At 44.6% G+C, this 17,683-nt stretch overlaps 1 protein-coding gene across 1 annotated transcript in view; it reads right to left on the minus strand.

The window, feature by feature from the left end:
* The window catches only part of LOC137282522 (uncharacterized), a 32,626-nt gene extending 16,672 nt beyond the window's left edge, over positions 1-15,954 (minus strand). The window contains exons 1-2 of the mRNA XM_067814278.1: positions 15,936-15,954; positions 14,191-14,253 (exon numbers count right to left, since the gene is read on the minus strand). The gene's annotated coding sequence lies outside the window, so the exon portion shown is untranslated. The remainder of the gene's footprint in view (positions 1-14,190; positions 14,254-15,935) is intronic.
* Positions 15,955-17,683: the final 1,729 nt, after the last annotated feature.

A 17,683-nucleotide genomic window follows, 5' to 3' on the forward strand; every position in this document is an offset into this window, starting at 1 on the left:
TTTTGCTTGACTGTGTTGAATATTCCATCACAAGGGATAACTATTTTAAATCCCGAACTATGAAGGATCTTTTTAACAGTAACAGTGGTCATTTAATTATTGCTTTTTTAAAAGAATTAGATTTGTTAAATGAATTGTAAATATATAAATATTTTATTATTGGAATTTTGAATTAGTAACTAAGATTGTTCGTGACTGTATCCTCGATGGGGGTTAAAGTACCGTAAAATTATTGTCCTTCTGAGAGGGTACGTAAGTCCACAAACATTCAAAGTAAATTCAAACACTCCGCTCTTTTAATCGTAGTATATGTGTTCTTTTAAATCTATGGCTATATGTGCCTAAATTGCTAGCGACTGAGGGGATGGTGTAAATCCAGCTGGGGTCCATGCAGGTAGCAAAAGTAATGTAAGTCCCAATGGTCCCTTGTATGGTGATCTACCTTCAGTTGTTAGCAATCCATAGCCCATTTTTATATTGTCTTGTTCACTATAGTTAAACTGTTTTAGATCTAATCACTAGTCTTAAATGTATATCTGTGCTATTTACTAGTGTTTTTACTGTTCGTTGTCAACAGGGTTTTATTTTCTTATATTCATTCATTCTACAATGTCAGTATTACTTGTTCTCGTCACGATATGGCTGCAAGATTGCCGATGTGACGATAAATATTAACTCACTCACTCACTCATTCCACCTCTACACAGAATTAAACCCTTTCTTTCTTCGGCCGGCATTGAGCTGAAAAACATAGCTCCCTCTCGTCTTCTTTCTTCTCCTCCTTGGCAGTTGGTTAGGCCTCAAGTCGACCTAACATTAACTTCATTTAAAAAATCAGAAACTAATGAATTGCATTATAAACAAGAATATAACCAATTAAAAACTAAATATAGCAATTACAAACCCTTATTTACAGATGGTTCGAAGGACGGTGGCGCAGTTGCTTGTGCCACTGTCATTGGACCCCGAACAATGTCTTCTAGATTGCCAGACAACAGTTCTATTTTTACAGCTGAAGCAAACGCCATACTAGCGGCTCTTAAATATATTCAAAAACACCCTAAACGTAAACAATATATAATCTATTCAGACTCTCTTTCTTGCCTTCAGGCTATTAAAAATATTTCTTGCAAACATCCACTTTTAATAGAAATTATTGAATTGTATAATGATCTTGCTACTGGCCAATACGACATCGTCTTTTGTTGGTTACCCAGCCACGTGGGCATTTCTGGGAATACACTGGCTGATCTTGCTGCTAAGGCAGCACTCAAACAATCTGTGACACCACTTCATATTCCCTACACTGATTATAAAGCTATTATTAGGTCTTACATCCGTGATCTGATGCAGAAGAGGTGGGACACTCAAGTAGGTATCAACAAACTACATGAAATAAAACCCTACATTGGTTACACTTACTTGGGTTGTCAGTCCAGATTTGAAGAGGTCATCATGCGACGATGTCGTATTGGCCACACAAGATATACACATGAATATTTGTTTAAAGGTGAAGATCCTCCGTTTTGTATCCCTTGTGATGAAAGAATCACAGTCAAGCATGTCCTGCTTGACTGTGTGGAATATTCCATCACAAGGGATCAGTGTTATAAATCAAGAACTATGAAGGATCTTTTTAGTAATGTCAGTGTTCATTTAATCATTGCGTTTTTAAAAGAATTAGACTTGTTACATGACTTGTAAATAGATTAATATTTTATGAATGGAAGTTGAATTAGCAACTAAGATTGTTACTGGCTGTATCCTCGAAGGGGGTTGAAGTACCGTAAAATTATTGTCCTCCTGAGAGGGTACGTAAGTCCCAAAACGGTTTAAGTCAGATTTGATCTTCCACTTATTTAATCGTAGCATATGTGTAATTTTAATCTGTGGCTAATCTTGCATACAGTCGCCAGCAGCTGAGGGGATGGTGTAAATCCAGCCAGGGATCATGCAGGTAGCAGAGGTACTGTAAGTCCCCATGGTCCCTGGTATGGTGATCTACCCTCTGTTGTTGGCGATCTATGGCCTGTTTTTATATTGTACCGTCCACATATTGATACTATCATTTTTTAAGTTTCCACGCTAGTTTTAATACCAACTGTGATAGTCTAGTGGTTTTACTGTCCTTCGTCGACAGGGTCTTCATAATATACATACATGTATATATTATTTTTGTCACGTATGTTCTCGTCACGATATGGCTGCAATATAGCCGATGTGACGTTAAATATTAACTCACTCACTCACTCAATCTGGTAAATCCAATATCCCATACTTTGTGAAAGGTGTATTATCATCACTATTATCTCATCAACAACTTCATCAACAATATAATGAAATACAACCATTAGCCAGCATTACCACTATCACCATGTTACAAGCATACATTAGTACAAAATATCATATAATACACAATATCGCACGCACGTCATTTTTAGTTGGCTAGTTATGGAGGCATATATTACACAATTGAACAGATGTTTCATATTGACTATAAAACTGATATTTCACCATAAATATTGCTAACATTTGGTTTGGAGTTTCAGTCGAGAATACAACACTTCTGACACTCTGGGTAATAGGGAGCTCGACAGTATCAGGGGAGTCTACATAGTCTCTGTACAATCGAGTAGTAATGACGTCCTGGGAGAAGTCCCATTCACTTTCTGCATGTAAAGGGACAAGGGTACCTCAGATTATTAGTTAGTCTCACTAGCCACACACAGTGACAGGAGTGTACAACCTCGATATGAGTGAGTGAGTTTAGGTTTACGCCGCACCCAGCAGTATTCCAGCTATATGGCGGCGGTCGGTAAATGATCGAGTCTGGACTAGACAATCCAGTGACCAACAACACGAGCATCAGTCTGCACAATTGGGAACCGATGACATGTGTCAACCAGGTCACCGAGTCTGACCACACAGTCCCGTCAACCGGCTCTTTGCATAATCGTCTTTTATTGCAATCATGGGTTGACGAAGGCCTGAAGATCTAAAAACTTAACGCAAAACGCATAAGCTTTGGTAAATGAAATTGACTTTTTAGACACTTTGCATTATTGTTCTCCAAAATATTGTTGCAGAAAAGCTATTGAAATATATATGTTACTTAATATCGTAATATAACTGAAAACTATCATATGGGATCAAATTTGGTTTAAGTATCTGAGCATATTGTGAGCAGGTTTCAGTATGACATTGTCATTACATCTTGTGGATTCCTTACCTGTTATTGACATCTTTTGTTTGTTTGTCAATGACTCGTTCCATGATTTGCAAAATGGCTGATATATAATATTTTATATATATATATATATATATATATATTAAAAGTAGCAATGAAATCTAAAATAAGTTCACTATAAAGGATGTTACAATATAAACAAACAGGCTATAGATCGCTAACAACTGAAGTTAGATCACCATACTAGGGACCATGGGGACTTACATTGCCTTTGCTACCTGCATGAGTCCTATACGTGGCTTCTTTGGTCGTTTTGAAAAAAGTCTCATGAGTACAGAGATCTATTTTCCAAACATTGTCATATCTTCTTCGCATTTTAAATGTATTTAATTAGAAATAATAAGAAGAAAAAACATTATAGGAAGATTAATCAATGCTATTATATGTAAGTTACAAACCGAAGCCGAACTGTCATGCACATATTTATGATGGCTGATGCACAGTTAAAATTCACTTCAGTGAGTCAACTCTAGGAGGAAGGAAGAGGAAGAAGGTACAACAGTTGCAAGGCGTTACATGAACATTGATTCCGGACTCCAAACCCTGATGGACAACATTGATCAGACATCGCCTACACTGACCACGTGTCCGAACTTTTCAAATTGTCTTAAACTCAAAGACAGTGAATGTGACACCACGGATAATGACGACGTGTAAATAACTTTATTTATATTTTATATGAATCAATGAAATGTTTATTTACGTCTCATCTCTGGACCTAAAATCGGATTTTTTAAAATTTAAAAGATATAAGTACATATAATCTCCTTATTTGCCATTTTCATATGTGCCCAAATTAAAGAGCGTCCACGTTAATTCTGTTTTCTTTGTAATTTGTCAGAGCCTCCGAGTGGGGCGCGCCGTGTTCATTCAGCCATAACATTGCATTGGAAGTACCGAGAAGCGTCACGATTTTAGCCCTCCCGTAACCGTTACATCAATCCCTCAGCCGCTGGAAATTGTGGGAACGATTTAGCAGAATATTAAAAGAACAAAAATACTACTTTTAAACTCTGACAAGCTCAAATTTAAGTTTGGGGACCTACGTGTCTTCTTAGGGTACAATAAATTTACGATACTTGAACCCCCATCGAGGATACGGCCAATAACGATCTAAAAGTTACTAATTCAAACTGCCCAGCATAAAATATTTAACTATTTATAAATCATTTTGGAAATCTGAATCTTTTTAATTAAAATGCAATAATGAAATGAGAACTAAAATTCTTAAGAAAGATCCTTCATAGTGCGTGGATTAAAATATTTGGACCCGTGAAGGTCCCGGGGTAGAATAGGCCTTCAGCAACCCATGCTTGCCATTAAAGGTGACTATGCTTGTCGTAAGAGGCGACTAACGGGATCGGGTGGTCAGACTAGCTGACTTGGTTGACACATGTCATCGGTTCCCCATTGCGCAGATCGATGCTCATGTTGTTGATCACTGGATTGTCTGGTCCAGACTCGATTATTTACAGACCGTCGCCATATGGCTGGAATATTGCTAAGTGCGACGTAAAACTAAACTCACTCACTCACTCACTAAAATATTTGTGATGGAATATACAACACAGTCAAGTAACAAATATTTGCCTGTGATCCTTTCATCTCAGGGAATGCAAAACGGAGGATCCTCACCTATCAGTGAATATACATGAGTATATCTTGTGTGGGCAATGCGAAATCGTCGCATAATGACTTCTACAAATCTGGACTGGCAACCCAAGGAGGTGTAATCAGTATAGGGTTTGATTACATGTAATTTATTGATACCCACTTGTGTCTCCCACTTCTTTTGCATCAGATCACGAATATAAGATTTAGTAGTAGCTTTAACATCAGTGTATGGAATAAGTGGTGTCACAAATTTGTTGAGTGCGGCCTTGGTAAGCATGATTGGCCATTGCATTTCCAGAAATGCCAACGTGGCTGGGTACCCAACAAAAGACGATGTCGCATTGGACAGTAGCAAAATCATTACATAATTCAATAAATTCAATTAAAAATGGATGGTTAAAAGAAAAAGAATATTTATACCCTGAAGGGAAGGAAGAGAGTCTGCGATATATTATTTATATTTAGGGTGTCGGTTAATGTATTTTAATGTTGTTATTATGGCGTTAGCTTCTGCTGTGAGAATAGTGTTGTCAGGAAATCAAGATGATGTTCTGGATCCAATGAAAGTAGCACGAGAAACTGCACCACCATCCATGGCTACGTACAAGTAAAGTTGTGAATTGTTGTGATCCTTATCAAAGTGTGAGTAGTATATATTTGACAATATCCAAGGAAATCATTATATTCTTCATGGTGTTTTACATAAATGGTCACATGAGTTATATTCATTATGTCCTATTCAAGGAGGTTTTACCTTTTGACCTTTATATCCCACGCGACGGGGATATAAAAAATCACTCTCCATCAGCCTGCCTGTGCGTCCAAACAACTGGTTTGTGCTATACCTCAAGAAGTGGTACATCAAATTTTATGATATCTGTTACGGCAATCAAGGTTCAACTTGAAATTCTGCAGATATTAATTTGGTTCATTTTTATTCTTTTCATAAATTTTGTTTTCAGATTTGTTCTATTTAGTTCTAAATTAATAGCAAAAACATATTCCTTTATGGAATTAATGTACTGTATTAGTTCCTTTTCCTTGTTGAAAGACAAATAGTGTTGTTTTATCTCACAAAATATAACATTTTTGATTAAATGTCATTTTTTATACTTACCTGGTAGAAAGCCAACAATGCCCACGTGAGTGGCGCTTACTCAATTTCTCTCATAACACAGTCTACAAAAAGTAGAGATGCGAGGTCAACATACGGGCGGTAGGTCACCCAGGTCACGAGATGACCTGGACACGTCATTCCCTTACCCAGCGAGGCAGACAACAAAACCCTCAGGAGGGGAGGCTGGGCGGGAACTCCCGACTGTTGGCTTTCTACCAGGTAAGTATAAAAAATGACATTTAATCAAAAATGTTATATTTTTTACATACTTATCAGGTAAGAAAGCCAACAATGCCCAGAATGGCACAGAGGCGGAGGGCTGAGAGCGTGGACGCGAGACCTCGCCCGTGCGTCTCTACGTGAAGAGGAACCAAGAAACCCTGAGGAGAGCGATCCACCGGCATCCGCCTCCGCACTAGAGGGCGGGTAGGACACCAACCGCTGTCCGGACATCTCCGATAAGGAGGAGGGATCGGCCGACAACCCCGGAAGGGAAACCCAACACGAGAAAAGACAACTCAACACTGAAGGAGTGGAGAGAAGCAACAGAAAAGTTTATTTGAGGCCCCAGCTTGGCACCATACGAGAGGCGGGGGAGTGTAGGCCGCCTAAAGAGGAGCAGCCCCGCGCCGAATTAAAGGGTAAGGACCCCCCGTTCTTTGCTGGGCAAATACCTGGGGCCCTAGCCTTGAAATGCCCGCCAGATCCTCGTTGGAGAGGGTTCGTAAATAGTGGTTGGCGAACACCAAGCCAGACTTCCAGAAGCAGCCCGCCATGATGTCCGCCACCGCAATGTTGCAGTGATAAGCCATGGTGGCCGAGACGGCCCTGATCTCGTGTGGGTTGGTTCGAGTCGGAAGAGGTCTGTCCTGGCCTTTGTAGGCCTCTATGATGGCCGACCGAAGGTATACCCCAAGAGCTCTCCGATCAATCTCCCTTTTGCTCCTCTGGGAATGAGGGAGGAAGAGCCTCCGCTGCCCCCGCCTAAGGGAGCGGGTACGGTCGGTATACACTCGGAGAGCCCTGACAGGGCAGAGAGAGAGTGCTCCCTCCTCCGTCGGGTCTACCAACGGCCCTAAGGAAGGGATGTGGAAGGTACGTCCCAGTTCGTCTGCCTGTTGGTTCTTGCAAACGAAGTCGGGGGCGAGGCCCAAGGACGCAGATCCTCCATCCGTGGCCTCAAATCTCAGGAGATCCGCCTGAAGAGCGTGAAGCTCCGATATTCGGGCCGCCAAGGCCATGGCCACTAGAAAGGTGGTCTTCACCGTGACGCGGAGGAGGGGAACCTCTTCCAGAGGCTCATAAAAATCTGACTTGAGGTGGTCAAGGACCACTGCCAGATCCCACTCAGGAGCCCTCGGCTTGCGCCGACCCTCCGCCTGTCGGAAAGACTTGATGAGCTCCCTCAGTACAGAAATGTCCAGTCCTGGCGACCTCTTCCTTATAACGGACATGATGGCCGCCAGTTTGGTGTTAATGGAGGAGGCCTTGAGCCCTCGAACGTTGCGCAAGTGAACCAGATAATCAGCTATCTGGGGAAGAGTGGCAGAACCGGTCTCCATGCCGTTGTCTTCACAGAAGGAGGAAAAGGAACCCCACTGGAAGTCGTAGAGCTTCTGCGTGGTTTTCCTCTGTGAGGAAGCCAAGGCCGAGGCTACTCGCTTGGAGTATCCACTGTTCCTGAGCCCCCTTTGAATACAAGCCAAACGTGCAGATCGAATACCTGAGGGTTTTCGTGAACACAGCCGCTTGGCTTGCTTATGAGAAGGTCCCTCCGGTGAGGGATCTGAACGGGATCCTGCAGACAGAGTCTGCAAAGGGGAACGAACCAGGGCCGGGCAGGCCACATGGGAGCCACCAGAAGCAGTCTGATGGACTTGGTGGTCTGAAGCTTGAACACTACCTGTGCTAGAACCGCTGGGGGAGGGAAGGCATAAGCGTCCATCCCTTCCCACTCTAACGACAGTGCATCGACGGCCCAGGCCGCTGGGTCCGGCACGGGGGATACATAGATCGGGAGCTGGCAGTTCAGCCTGGTGGCAAACAGATCCAACATGGGCCTGCCGAACTGGAGACAGAGGGACTGAAACGGCCGCGGGTTCAGTTGCCACTCTGTCGAAGGAGGCGCGTCCGGCCGGGAGAGAACATCTGCCAGGACGTTCTTGGCTCCTGGAATGTGAACTGCACGGATGCTCAGGCAGAGCCTGTCTACCAGTTCGAACAGGCAGAGGGTCAGGCCTAGGAGAGGAGTGGCTCTGGTGGAGCCTTGACGGTTGATCATCCAGGCTGCGACTGAGCTGTCCGTGTGGACCAGTAAGGTCTGGTTCCTGAGGGGAATGGACCAATGGAGGATGGCAAGTCGTACGGCGTCCAACTCCAGCACATTGATGTGCCGGTCCTGCTGGGCTGCCGACCAGGTACCTGCCGTCTGGTCCGACCCCAAGTGAGCGCCCCATCCTTGGGTGGAGGCGTCCACGAAAAGGTGACTGGTCGGGAGAGGTGTCCTTAGGGGAACTCCTTTGAGGACGTTGTCGTCCACTTGCCACCAGGTGAGGAAGTGTCTGAGGTGAGGTGGGAGACTTATTGGATGAAGACAGTGGGTCTCCCTGACGTGCTCGTTGAGGAACACCTGAAGAGGTCGGAGCATCAGCCTCCCCCTATGGTTAGGTCCTGGGCTGACGTCAGGAGGCCCAATATCCGCTGCCACTGCCTGAGGGACAGGGGCTCTGATAGTGCCCGAGTCATCAGGGGCGCTAGCCTGGTCATCCGCTCCTTGGGTACAAAAGCCTTGAAGGCTACTGTATCCAGTATGGCACCTAGGTATTGGAGAGAGGTGGTTGGTACCAGGTCCGACTTCTCCAGGTTCACTAGCCACCCTAGGCGTCGAAGGAGGTGGATGACGAGGTCCCGTTGCGCCTCGAGAATGGAGGGCGAAGGGTTGTGAGCGAATCCATCGTCCAGGTACATAAGGAATTGGACCTGGAGTTCGTGGAGGAACTGGACGATGGGTTGGGTCACACGAGTGAACAGCCATGGGGCAGAGGAAATCCCGAACGGGAGGACATTCCACTGAAAGTGCCTGCCCCCCAGGACGAAACGGAGGTACCTGCAATCCGCCAAGTGAATGGGGATGTGCAGGTACGCATCCTGGAGGTCGAGGGACACCATGTAGTCCGAGGGCTCCAGTAACCGCATGACTGATGGAACAGTCAAGAGTCGAAAATATGGCGGCTGTTCGAGGTAGGAGGAGTTGAACTCCTTCAAGTCGTGAATCAGCCGCCATTTCCCCGAGTTGCGTTTGGGCCTGACAAAAACGGGGGAATAGAACCCGGGAGTCAGATCCTGGAGGGGGATTTCCTGAACTGCCCCCTTGGAGACTAGAGACTCCACCTGCTCTAAGGTGAGTTGGAACCTGACCGAGTCCATCGGACGTTCCACCGGAGAGCAGGTTAGAGGGGGTGGAGAGGAGATCGGGATGCGGAAGCCACGCTCCAGGATCCGACACACGAATGGGTCTAGTCCTAGCTGACGCCAGTTTGGGACAAAGAGGCTCAAGCGGCCGCCAACAGGTCCGTCGAATGGAGGAATGATAGGTGGCGGAAGGATTGGCGGGCACCAAGAGTCACTTCTTCTTGGACGTCCACTTGCCCTTGTTCCGCTTCCGCGGAGTGCCCTTGCTGGGGGTTTGGAATCCCTGGTTAGCCTGGCTGGGCTGGTTGGACTGGTTCGTGGGTCCTCGGCCACGACCTCCGAACCGAAAGTCCACCTTCCCTGTCCGCTTCCTAGGAGTGGATTGGTCTGCTGGAGGACCTCCCTGACGCTTGCGGGGGGTGGAGCCGGCTGAGGGTCCGCCACTCGTCATGATCCGATTGGTTAGGTCCTGCTGCTGGATCTCATGGCGAGGGCAGAGAGCTTCTGGGATTTCCCCCGCGAACAAGGTGTCTGCCAACACTGAGGCGTGACGGAGGGAGTCCCTAATCTCCGGAGGGAGATTAGTGCGCCCCAGGAAGCCTTCCCGTCTGAGGTTGGTAATGGCAGCTGAAATCCTAGCAGCCGACAGGGTGACTTGTGCCACTCCGCCAGCTACCGCTCCAAATGCCCTATACAGAGGTTCCTCACCCTGTTCCATCCCTGCCTCCTTGGCGAAAGTGGCCATAGCTTGGCGGGCGTGAGCAACATAGTTGCTCAGCCCCACAATGGATCTGGCCTCCTTGTCCAAATGGATAAGGTGATTGTCCGACACCTTGTGGGGTACCCCAGCAGAAGCAACATGAGAGATATCGGGATCCAAGGAGGGAGGATCTAAAGAATGGGCGAGTTCGCCACTGGAAGCCTGATCCTCTGTTTGTCTGAGAGGAGGAGCTGAGGGGTAAGGCGACCTGGTCCGGCGGTGGCAACAGCCTCCTTCAGTTCCTTAGCGGCTGCTTCAAGGAAGCGGTGCGGAGGGAGGACTTTCCGAGGGGAGAGAACACAGTCTTCAGGGCAGAAAGACTCGCCTCTCGCCCTAGAAGCGGCAGAAGGTTGATCGTCCACCTCCGCCAACACCACACCGGTGTATTCCGCAATTGCCTCCAGTCTAGACGCAGAGTCAGAGACTGGAGGGTTAGGCTCTGGAAGGACAGGGTCGCTGTCATCCCCCACCTCCTCCGGGAGGATAGGAATAAGTGGAGGGTCTCTTGTGTTAATGAACTCCCTAGAGGGGGAGGACCTGGGAGAAGGAGAGCGCCTCGGGGAGTGAACAGGCGTCCGCCTCCGGAGGCGGAGCGGAGAGGAGGGTTCCGCGGAACGTGCCGATGTGGGCGGACCAAGGCGTTGATCAAGGATGGACTCCACTAACCCTTTAACGGAAAGGAGAAGCCTCTCTGATCGAACCTGCTCCCTGTCACGAGACTTCTTCGCTTTTTTCTCCTTCCTTCTCTTCTTCTCCTTCCTCCCCTCCGGTGATACGGCTACGTCCTCCCTCAGGAGGGGCCGAGAGGGAGAGATGGAACGGGAGCGAGTAGCGCTCCCCTCTGGCATAGTCCTGATGGGGTCCGACTCCATTCCTGACTGAGAGTCGAACTCCTCCGCCTCCTCGTGAATAACTAACTCCTCTGATGCGGAGGGAGAAGGAGGGCGGATGGGAGAGCAAGGCACCGATCGTCTAGATGACGCCGAAGACACTGGCGAACCTGTGGAAGGCGCTGCCTTCTTCCGATGAGACTCCCTCTCGCTCTTCCTAAGTACTGCCAGGTACTGACGAAAGTCCCGCTCAGAGAGGACCTCACACTCTGCACAAGAGTTATCCGCAGCGCAGGGACTCTTGCAAAGCCTACACAATGTGTGAGGATCCCACTTAGCCGACCTCCTAGTGCCGCACTGCGTGCAGAAGGAGGCGAATACCATGGTGGAACGCACGACAGGGTACGTCACAAGCGAATGGTCCGACCAGGCGGAAGGTTCGCCTGTCCTCCGCCTCTCCGTCAAGGCGAAAGGTCCGCCAATGCTCCTCTACGCCACACAAGGGTTGAGGGGAACGACAGAAGAATCTCCTAGCGAAGGGTCCGCCTAGGTGGAGGGTCCGCCTGACCTCCGCTACTGCGCACAAAGGCGCAGGTGAACGATTGTTAAGGAACCCCTAACGAAAGGTCCGCTGGGGCGAAGGGTTCGCCTGTCCTCTGCCTCTCCGTCAAGGCGGAAGGTCCGCCTATCCGCCAACCCGCCTATCCGCCAGCGAGTAACGCGGAAGCCCGACAAGGGTCCGAGTGCACGAGCCACACAAGCGTGAACCGAGACACAATCGGGACACCCGTGAAGCACGTGCAAGTGGGACGACGGCCGACGACCCACAAACTGCTGGCAAGAAAGAAAAAATCAGCTAGTCGCAGATAACGAAAAACACCTAAAAGCGACTAGAACGATGATAGTAGAGAGAGAGAGAGAGAGATATAGAAAAATGCAATAAACAAAGCACACACTTAACTAGAATCCAGTAGAGCGGCCAAGCAACACGTCTTGACTCGCTCGTCTCTAGTAAGGGAATGACGTGTCCAGGTCATCTCGTGACCTGGGTGACCTACCGCCCGTATGTTGACCTCGCATCTCTACTTTTTGTAGACTGTGTTATGAGAGAAATTGAGTAAGCGCCACTCACGTGGGCATTGTTGGCTTTCTTACCTGATAAGTATGTAAAAAATGCACAAATGACGTGCAACAAATCCTGATATAAAGTTTGGACCATCCCATTAGAATTACGAGAGATTTTGGGTTTTTTTTCAGAAACACTTTCAGTGAACTTTAGAGAAAATATCATATTTATCAAGACGTATTTACTACATTTGTCATATCACTCCAAACTGTGAAAATTACTGTTCAAGTAAAAATAAATTTTATAATGGATATTCAAGATGCATTTCCATGCCGGTCACATCTAATTTTCTTCAATCAGGTCACAGCTAATATTGCCGCCAGTGATGGAAGCAATAATGATGGAATAACGCCAAGGATCCCGATGTTGATCGCTCAAAATTAACGAAAAAAAAGACATCATGTTTGATATAACTTAAATAATGAGAAGTATTGATATGAATGGGTAACATGACTTGTTCAAGGTTTCAAAAACCTGAATTCATCAAAAATGCCAATGCCATGATCGATTGTACTTGCAGCAGATTGCCATTCGCCGTGTATTCTGTGACTTTCATCAGCTGATTTGTCGTAGTATCAAGCATTAATGCAAAAGAAACCCGTTATTCTATTGTTTATCTTAGTGAAATAAGCGTCTTGAATAGCTGAAAAATTGACGAAAGAATGTTAACCTTACCACGTTTAACTCACTCAAGGAACAAATGGTGATCACGTGGTTCTCATGGATGTTTCAAGAACCTTATGATTGAGGTCAGAATCTTGTAAACGCAACAGAGACACATATTCTCCCCTAAGCGATTCTAGCTGGACAGAGTCGAGTGATTTACATCGGCTACCAATAAAGGGAAAGACTACATGAGTCTAAGTTCAACTGATCAGTTTAAGAAAAGAACAGGCAGAATAAACAAAGATGGAGGTGGAACACCTTCGAGATATTTTCGAGATATCGGTATTCATATTCTTCTCAGTTTGTTTACTTGAAGGTGTTTCCCGCCCGCTATTGAAGCCAAGATCCATGCATTTAGGAACTATAACAGTATTCACTTAAACCGCCCATATTGTTACATATACAAGGTCAAAGCATGAAAACTGGCGCTCTTTCCTCCTGCAACAGTTGCTATATTCGAAATCCAAGTTGCCGTATCTCCTGGAGCAGCTGCAATTGATTCGATCCATGCACAATGAGTTTGATGAATAACATTGTTCCCTTAAAACGTTCAAAAACAGACTAGAAGGTCGATTAATATTTTATATCTCTATATACAAGTAAGTTACATGTTTCTCGACAATATTTTCATGTATACTGAACAACGATATAATCTTTACTAATATATATATATGCAATAAATGAATACGTTCATTGTGCACATGCCAATGGCGATACGGGACATCAAAGTACTTTGTTGCATGCTTATTTAAGGGTACCTTTTTATCAGTTTTCAAAGTTATTTTTTGCAATTCTATCTTGTGCACAGTTACCTTTTTCCGTTAGTATATATAGATATATTGATGTATATAATCATCCATGTTTAGATTACTCATGCATACACTGCTTTGTGGACACATTGATGATAGGACTTATTCATTTTAGACATACTCAGGAATCGTCTCTCGGCAGTAGGTGGCTTCTCTGGGTTGCACTGTAAATAGTTTTCTGAAACGCCTAGGTAATCCTTACGGGGTATTGAAATATGGCTAAATTGGGAAGTGAACAGAAAGTGCCTGTCATTTCTGTTATTTCAAACAATTGTTTATAACGTGTCAAAATTGTTTAATACTTCATACAATACTCAATATATCATAAGTTACCCACGTTGCCTTGTGAGAATGCTCATCACAATATTGAGTGGTCGGAATTGTTTTCTGAGCCTGCAAGACTGGTGAGTAATGGAAACTAAAATAAAATGTAAGTGTATCTTTTAAACCAGTAGTCATTCTTTTCCCGCACTGAATCTAGGGAATATAGGGGTTATTGCATAAGTACACACTGTAAATAGGCGGTGTACAATCCAGTTATTAACACTTATGACATCAAACAGGTTCAGTAAATGTTAAACAGAATGCTTCAACATAAACAGTTACTTACAGAAGACGACAGTTCCAAAGATAAACACCAGTGACAGACGGGTTTTACTCCATGAAGACATTTCTATAAAATAATGGTAATGATTTTTAAAATGTGACGAGACGAGTAATTGATGGTCGGTAAAATTCGCTAATTAATTCTGCAGCAACAATGTACATAAATACTTCACACATTATTCCCCGGCGGAAAATCAATCCTGGGTTTTGCAATATTGCAATCATGCAATATTTCAGCAGCATTGAATATAGAATAAGTGTATATGGATGACAACTTCTTTTAATCCTAGGACACGATACAGGTTATTGTATCGTTTTCAAGTGTAAATGAACCGTCGTGTTCTAGTGTTAAAAGAAGTCATCATCCATATACACTTATTCTATTTGACTTCTAGCTTCTAAATGTGCCACTCACGCAAGCATGGAATATATACCTCACACACAAGCATGGAATATATACCTCACATACAAGCATGGAATATATACCTCACACACAAGCATGGAATATATACCTCACACACAAGCATGGAATATATACCTCACACACAAGCATGGAATATATACCTCACACACAAGCATGGAATATATACCTCACACACAAGCATGGAATATATACCTCACACACAAGCATGGAATATATACCTCACACACAAGCATGGAATATTTACCTCACACACAAGCATGGAATATATACCTCACACACAAGCATGGAATATATACCTCACACACAAGCATGGAATATTTACCTCACACACAAGCATGGAATATATACCTCACACACAAGCATGGAATATATACCTCACACACTGTACCTATGTGATGAATCAAACCTGGATGCTCAGCGTGCAATATTTGAGAAGTATCTCCAGGTAAATAGCTTACATTGTATCAGTGTGGGGAGTCAAACCCTAGTATTAAGCATGTAATACTCCAACATTCTCACCAGATATAGACTTTTCAGATTGTACCAATATGTGGGGTCAAACCCGTGTCTTAAGCATTCATCATTCCAACACTGTCATTAGATGAAAACTTGTACTCATGTGAGGAGGCAAACCAGGGCTTTAAGGATACAATATTCCATCACTATCACCAGATAATGCCTTTCCACACTGTACCAGTGAGGGGAGTCAAACCAGGGTCTGAAGGATACAATCTTCCAACACTATCACCAGACAAAGACTTTTCACACTGTAAACATTTGGGAAGTCAAACCAGCGTCTGAAGCATGTAATACTTCAACAATATCACCAGATAAAGACTTTTCATACTGTACCAATGAGGGAAATCAAACCAAGGCCTTAAGGATACAGTATTCCATCACTATCACCAGATAACGACTTTTCGCACTGTACCAGTGAGGGGAGTCAAACTCGGGCCTTAAGGATACAATATTCCAACATTATCACCAGATAAAGACTTTTTACACTGTAACCCTTTGGGAAGTCAAACCAGGGTCTGAAGGATACAATATTCCATCACTATCACCAGATAGAGACTTTTCACATTGTAACTATTTCAGAAGTCAAACCAGGGTCTGAAGCATGTAATATCCCTGTGTATATAATAGCACTATCATCAGACAAAGACTTTTCAGATTATACTAATGAGAGGAGTCAAGCCAGGGTCTTAAGCATATATCATATATATATATATGCTCACGTTGTACCAATGAGAGCGTCAATCCTGAAATTACTTGCATCCTCCCGTAATGATATAGCTCGGAGCTTACCGTTGTATTGCACTCACCGCGTCGCAGTTAGTCCTTGTGTGTCAGTCAAATGTGCCGATGTAACGCTATTGCATGGTTTTGTTGTGTGGTTTATAAGTAGTAACGATCGTTGTTCTGGTGATACTGGCATTCGATCAATAGATATTACGGGACGCAAGTAGTTGTCATTTGATTAATCTAAAAAGAGATATAAAAAACTTAACAAATTGCTTTGAGAAATATTCGAACTGGTCACATCAGGCAGGCAGACAGCGTTATTACCTTATATAGAGCCATACCCCACATGACAAGACATTTCCACATGTCTTTATTTGATACTTGTAAACCAGTAGCATAGTGTGCAAGTTGAATACTGACACTAATAGCTGTTGTCAAACATGGGAGAAATTCATCCCATGCATTTATATGTTCTCGAAACATTTTTAAACCATTTGTGCACAATGTATAGTGTTACGAGAGTATATTTTATGTAATTTGTATTATAATTGATAAATTGATAGCTATGCTGAGTCACAATGTTTAGAGTTCTGCGGGATCTTTATTATGGGTCACGTTTCGTATCGGTAATAATGTTGTGTTTTAGCATGTTTTAGTGTACCATAGTTCGCTGGAATACTCACGTGGCTAGGCAAGCGTGTTTTTGTACATTTGTATGGTGGCATGGGTTTGGTGTGACATTGGAGGCACCTGTGGTGAGTCACCTCCTCGTGGTGGGTGCTGGGTAACGCTAAGAACTCGCCAACACCCCCGTTGTGGACCCGGGGGGATATTTGGTCCACCAACCTGTTTGCCGTAGGTTGCGGCCCTGTGTCAGTGGAGGACGGGAGTCTGGTGGTTGAGGGCACAGGGGGACTGTGACCGTGATCCCTTTGCTCAACACACCCCTTCGACCCTTACTTCACCTAGACTGGAGGTTGAATGTGTACGGTTCAACCGATCGACTGGTGATATATATCTATCATTGCACAAGTATGATTTGAAATTGATGTAATTTTGGTCCTTGGGGACTTTGCCTAGGGTCTCATGCCCAGAAGGCGATGGCTCATGGGCCAATCTGGTGGGTCAATTATTTCATACTTCTACTGGAGTATAATCATCCGGGTATCCTTGGTGCTGCAAGCTGGAGGCCCGCTTGCTTTAGCATTGTGCTTGTGACACTCCGTGGTGGGTGGGGAGCTCGGATGATGAACCATGTGACACCAACCATGGCTTATGAAGTACCCAACAGAAAAAAACAAAACATCCACTGGAAAGTGATCCTGTTGATACTGACCACAGACCGTCTCTATCGATTGAGTATTGGCCACGTTTCCTTGTTATTGAGAGTCCGGACAAGACACCATTAAAGCTGAACCCTTTTGCAGTATCTAAGGGTAGTCAAGGTATTGCTGGGGATGTTAAGACAAGACTCCGGACAAGACACCATTAAAGCTGAACCCTTTTGCAATATCTAAGGGTATTCAAGGTATTGCTGGGCACGTTAAGAACATTAGACGCTTACGTTCGGGTGCGCTACTAGTTGAGTGCGACAAGAAACAACAAGCATCCAATCTGATGAGTATTGAATCTTTTGTGGGCATTCCGGTCACGGTCTCTGCTCACAAGATCGTGAACACAAGTAAAGGTATCATCAGAGATCGTGATTGATTGTTTGCTGAAATGTCCGAAATTGACATAGCATCAGAAATGAAAGATCAAGGTGTGCTGTATGTAAAGCGCTTTTCAACCCGAAAACACAATGAAACATGCATTCCAAACAAATACG

Source organism: Haliotis asinina, chromosome 4, assembly GCF_037392515.1.
Source record: "Haliotis asinina isolate JCU_RB_2024 chromosome 4, JCU_Hal_asi_v2, whole genome shotgun sequence".
In the NCBI taxonomy this organism is placed as follows: domain Eukaryota; kingdom Metazoa; phylum Mollusca; class Gastropoda; order Lepetellida; family Haliotidae; genus Haliotis; species Haliotis asinina.